The sequence below is a fragment of the Plectropomus leopardus genome, chromosome 2 (genome assembly GCF_008729295.1).
Source record: "Plectropomus leopardus isolate mb chromosome 2, YSFRI_Pleo_2.0, whole genome shotgun sequence".
NCBI lineage: Eukaryota > Metazoa > Chordata > Actinopteri > Perciformes > Serranidae > Plectropomus > Plectropomus leopardus.
The window spans coordinates 33,286,741-33,293,173 of NC_056464.1; positions in this window are offsets into that span (position 1 = coordinate 33,286,741).

Genomic DNA, 6,433 nt, shown 5'->3' on the forward strand with positions numbered 1-6,433 from the left:
GCCGTCTGAGAACGTCCAAAACAGACACAGGAGGGTAACTAGCATGACATATTTAGACGTGAAGGTACACTGACAAAACGCTGGTGTTTGATGAGTTGGGATGAGACTGTGTTAAGTGTTAAGAGAAACAAAGTCCAAATAATGTGATGGAGAGGGGAGTTGGATGGGTCAAACAAACTTTGGGCTTTCACCCAGGAGACTACTGTTTGTGTCCCAAATCACATGTATTCTTCTTAAAATTAAAAGATACAAAGGTATATGGATACCTAAAAGTCTAACTTTTCTGGTTTAATCATGTTAGTAGTGTTTTGCAGGCTGATTACCTAACTAGCTCATTGAGTCTTTTCTGAGAACGGTTCATTGTTGTTGCTTCTTTGCACTTCCTGGCACATGCATTTACGAAGCATTTTTCTTGTCCTTGTGATTTTGGAACTGTTTCTTGGAAACATCACACACACAAAAGAAAAAAAACATTGGCAGAAGCCAAAAACACTCAAACTAGAACTCTCCCCTTACGACTCGAATGAGATTTCCAATGACGTCTCATCTAATTATCTGCAATGTTCTCATTCCAGGTTGAACAGGAGCACAGTAAACATCCCTTTGTTGGTCACATGCATGTTAATAGAAACTGATGAACACAGATAAGGGCTCAGACTGGCTTGCTGTTTTTGACAACATGAATTACTAACATGCTTTATAGGGTCTCTTTTAAACAAGAGAAGATAAAGGAGCAAGAGAGTTTCGATTTGTTAATTTAAAGAAAGTAATGAAGTACTCTTGGGCAGAGATGGTAAGTGAATACAAAATATAGGCCGCACTTTTCTGTGCGCATGGCTCACTGAATAGAGTTGCAGGTTTGTTATAAGCTGCTGTACTCATTGGAGCTTTAATTGTGCACAAATTGCTGCTGTATTCAGTGTAATCTATGACATGAATGGTAATCCTCTTGTCATACTCATACTTATCTGGAGGACAGGTATATTGTTTACAGGGACTGATCACATCAGAGTTTTTGAACCAAGAATTTGAGGATATATGGTGGGGTATGTTCTAATGAAATAAAATAGGGTGCACTAATTAATCTATAAGTGCCCAAAACTGGTTACACACACACACACACACACACACACACACACACACACACACAAATATATATTGACAGAGAGAGAGAGATTGTAATGTATAATACATATAAAATGGGCACGATAAGCATGACTTCTGTGCACTGAAAAATGTATTCCTTCTGCACCAGAACATACATGCTATTATCTATTATTAAAAGTATGTATTAAAATTAAAATACCATCCTACAATCCATTTCTCTTGTCCCCTTTTTGTGACTACATCACGTCCCCCTCTGATCTCTACTCAATTTAATTAATTCTATATTCATTAAATTCTATATAATGTATTATTACCATCCACTCTTTCAGACATTACTGTAAGTGACATCAGTAATCCTCAGACTTTAGCACTGACAGACTAATGCGACTGTAAATACAAAATCCGATCCTTTGCTTTCCATCAACAATCAGAGTTATGTGCATTTATAAAATGCATTATACTCTATTTGACCTTTTGTTGTGACATGAAAGAAAAAGCACACGAAGAATAATCAGGTTTCTGTTATATTTAAATAAAATCTTGACCAGTCTTGCTTTATAACGATAGTATTAGTAACGATAGTAATAAAGCTTATGAATTTAGCTCTTTAGTGAAAAAGATAAAATATTTGAAGTATTGTAAAACTGCCAGAAAAATGTGTCAATCAGTAGCAACAGAGGGGCCCCCAACAGGTGTACTGTTTTATTGGGAAACAATGGTTTTGCTTGCAATGCTTCTCTAACGGTGCATCTTGGTGTGATCAGTTCCTTTAGATTGAACACGAATCACCACCTGATGGTTGTATGACACCAGTAAAGTTGCACTTTACAGCCATGTCTGTGAAAACATGGATGCTTCACACACACCTTCCCCCCGGCGACAAAGAAGATCTCTACAATCAGCAGAGTTTCAAGGTTGGCACCCACGATTATTGTGTCACCAAGTCAGTATTTGTTCAAATGTCTCCCCTTCTGTTCCTGAGATATGACGTCGAGTAATGGTTATAAAAGAGTTTTTGCAGAACCATATGATGCCACATTTTATTGGCGACTATCAGCTTTAAAAAAAATATTTAAAGTTCCCAGCAACTCTCTTTATAAAGTCAAGTGAAAATAAAATAAAACTGAATGAATTAAAATTAAAACTTGTAAATGAGGTTTTACAAAGTAAAAGTTTCTCCCATGCTGACACTTTCTTTGCACTTTTTCATTAATCAGTTTTTTTTAAGCGATCATTAAAATAAAGCGCTGATACAGATAATCTAGAAAAAAGGCAAATATCAGACCCAATAATTGGCCAGGCCAATAATTTGTCGACCCCTAGTTTAGGCCTGGAGCACAATTTTAATTGTGTCCATTAAAAACTTAAGAGGACAACTCCTTGACGTCAATTTTTTTTGGAAGTGTGTTTAGCTCACTGTATAGCAGTGCACCTGCACACAGAGGGGGGATATTATTGTGAGGGAAAGTTGCTGCACAGATTATACTGGTCTCTAGTGGACAATGTGTAAACTACAACTATTTCTGTGTGGTATCTAATTATACTCAAATGTTACTCCTGCTGGGTGGACTGGCTTCTATCACACAGTGTATTTTCATGTAAAACAGAACTGCAGATCACAGTGTGTTCTGATATCTCTGGATTTATTTTAACTTCCTGTCCTAAAAGATTTGAAAAGATGACTGAGGTGAGGAAGCTTTAATGACTCGGTCCCCGTGGTTAACTTTGATGGACTTCAAAGCTAATGCCAGACCCAGTAAAGATTAATCTATTTGAAACTGCTGATGCTTTGCGCAGACTGATTGATTTGGGTTCTCTTTGTGCTCTGCAGTCAATGTCTCGGCTCTGTGGGCTCAATAGGCAGATAAATGCCATGTGAGGTTTTATAGAAAGTGGAGACATTTAAATTTTCAGTCTCACCTTGAACTGGTGAAAAAAAAAGTAATTTCTAAGGCACAGTTTACAAAAAATGAATACAATATCTTGAAAATGAATTTAATTTAAATATTGAACTTTTCAGTTATTTAGCTCATTATCATGTTTCTGAACTTTCAGTTCTCAGCTGAGATTTCCATAAAACTGGAAATCCATCAAAAATGTTCAGTATCTGTCCGGACCTGACCACGGGGGCTTGCATTAGGGCTTGTATTCCCTGCATCCTTTATGATAGTAGATACAGCCAATCTGTTTTCACTCCAAACTCATAAATTAAGTCTGCAAAAGGCACCTTTCATGTACGCATTATATGCAACGTTTTTTTAATATGCTGGCAGACGACCGGATGGTTGATGGCCTGTACGAAACACGGCAGGTGGACATCAGGTTGAAACATGTGTGGTGGATGGATCCAACAAACACCAGACTTTCATGTGTCTGGTGTTTACCCCTTGTCTGAATTGTCTTTTTTTTTTTTATCTACACATTACCATGTGCCTCCTTCCCCTAAACCTAACCATCCTTGCCCTTGTTGCCTAATCTTAACTATCAGTGCCAGCATGTGTGTTTGTTGATGTTCTGGCTTTGGTTGCCATGAGCTTGTGTTGTCTAAACATAACCAGGTCATCCCATCACGTGCATTTGTTGACATCATGATAACGCCTACTCGAAACATAAACAGCAGACACAGATGGATACCTAAAACTTAACAGCTGAGATGAAAACGTGTTGATACAGCCAGCAGACGGCACTAGAGGGCAGAATCAAAAGTTACCCACAAAACAAACGAGGCACGATAATTATGTGACTTTTAACAGAGGCAGTGTTGTACATAGGGCCTCTAAGGTCGTGGGCTCGTCTTGGACTCGACAGCACTCAGACAAAAAAGGAGCTTTGAATAAAAATAGTTATATTGTTTTTTAGCTCCTGAGTGTTTGCTCAGAGCACAAAGGAAAATTCCCATTCATGAAATGTATCTCTGCGGTGCCTTTTGATTATATTATCAAGACATTTCTCATGTTAAACTTGTACATATGCACACATATGTACAGTAGATGGCAAAAACAGAGGTGAACAAAAATATTTTTTTGTTTGTTTTAATTAAGGGAATGTGGATCTTTCAGATTAATTTGAAGAGTGCCTATCATAAATAAACTAAATATTAATTCACACTTTACATGTCAGTTTTTTATGCTCACATGTAATCTTTAGTATGGTATGAAGCTGTAACCATTAGTTAGAGAGTGCTCCGGATCAGTCAGAAAAGTTATTTATTAGCATTAGTCGCATAAAGCAATAGGCTTATGTAGTAGTTTTAAGCGATGTATTAGTGAAGCAACAGTTATGGTATAAAATCCCTTTCTAATGTTAAGCCTCAGACTGTTATCAGCATGTTGTTTAAAATACAACACAATAACTTCACGTAACGTCTTAAAGCTCATGAACACAGGTTCAGGTTCGAAAAACAACTTCCCAACTCTGTAAAATGGGAACATCCAAGGAGCACGTGAAGACAGAATAAATGAGGGAAGCTGACAACGAGGGACAGGAGACAGCAGGGTTAATGAGAAACAGGTGAAACGCATCAGGGTGGGGCAGATAATCACACAGGAGGGAAAACACACAACGACAGGAGGTGAAACCAGACATGATACTTGCAATGAGTATAACAACATAAAACAGGAACAAGACTGACTGAATAAATGCAACAAAGAAATAGCCTACCAAAAAATGGAAACCTGGAGAACAAAATCCTCCTGATAATAGTGAAAACAAAGACAGATTACTAACAGAACCAAAAAGATTTACAGCCAAACAGCAGTCTTAATCCTTCAACACCTGGGTCGACAACAGTTTTCTTGTGCAGCACACTACGCCTTTCATAAGCATTTAAACCTCTGAAAAATAGGCAAATTGGTTTGATATTTTAGAAAAACGTGGGGAAAAACACAACAAGCACGGTGGCAAGAAATGTACCAGAAACTGCAAAGAAAAATCAGTAAAAGGTGACAAGGAATTAGATAGATATCATTTAAAAACAAACAAACAAACAAAAATAGGAAAATGTCCAGAAAACTATATTTGTAATACTCCTAATTATGTATTTATAATTATATTACAGAAAAAAGAAAATAAAGTTAGCACTTTCTTGACGCCATTTTTTTTAGTACGTCTTTTTTTTGTTGCCTCTTTTCAGGTAATTTTTATTTTCATTTCTTGTTAAGGGGCTCCTCACCATCCTCCTATACTTTTGAAAAAAATTAAGCCTAATTCCTCAGGTGTCAAAGGGTTAAACAAAGAGTCTGAAGGCCTCTGGACGCAGGGCAAGATTGTGACATTAAAGTCACGGAAGACATTTTTTGATATGTCACAGGTGTAAATAATGAAATAAAAATGGCTGAATCCCATTTAGCTGCTTCAGTTTCAGCGTCCAGCTTTAGTTGGGCCTCAGCAGACATACATGTATGTATCTGTCTTCTTCGATCACCTCCATCACCAAAATCCTCAACTGTGGTGACATGTGTTTGCCACTAGATGGCATTAATGTTCCACACAGGTTAAAAATACGATCCAGTCTGTGATTCAATCTCGAACCCTGCAATGCTGAGCACATGTAAAGAGTTTTGGTGACTAAATACCTCTGACTGGCTTACATCGCTATGTTTTTGGCACACACAGGAGAAAATATGAGTACAGTGTGTGACACAAAGCTTGCGTGATAAATTCTGGGACTATATTATAAATATGCTGCTAATCTCCCATTGTATCCTGATAAGTGCCATGTGTTTTCCAGCAGAGAAGAAAACACCATTAAAGTAAATAACACTGGTGGCTTGTGTTGCATCTTGGCCTCCCACCTTCTTTTTTTTTTTTTAAATTAAACATTCGTGTGCCAAGTCTCTGCAGTCTTTCCAACAGTTGCCACCGACATAAAACCCACAAGACTTTCCATCCCTGATAGAAAATTGCAATCAAGTCAGGTCCCCGGGGGGAAGGCCGGGGTGCAGCGTCTCGGTTTGTGATGTTCTGCGGATGGCAACAAACTGTTGTGCTGCCTGCCAGCACGTCGAGCCAGGAGCATTAGAGAGGGAAAAGTGGAAAATTAACCGGTGCCAATTGCCAGAACGATCACGTGACTGCAACACATGGGAGCAACGACGGTGAGGGCGGTTTGAGGAACATTCCAGCGAATGCACTGACATGTGACACTCAATTACAGTATCACGCAGATATCCTCAATGTGTTTCTCCTTTAGTTGGAACCCCACAAACTATGTAAAGTCTCCACTCAGCACACTGAAGGTCAGATAGCATGATAAACAATTACAGCCAGTTTCAGGTCTGTTATTAAGACGGGGAAAATCTGCCCTAAAGCATTTGAAAACGTATCA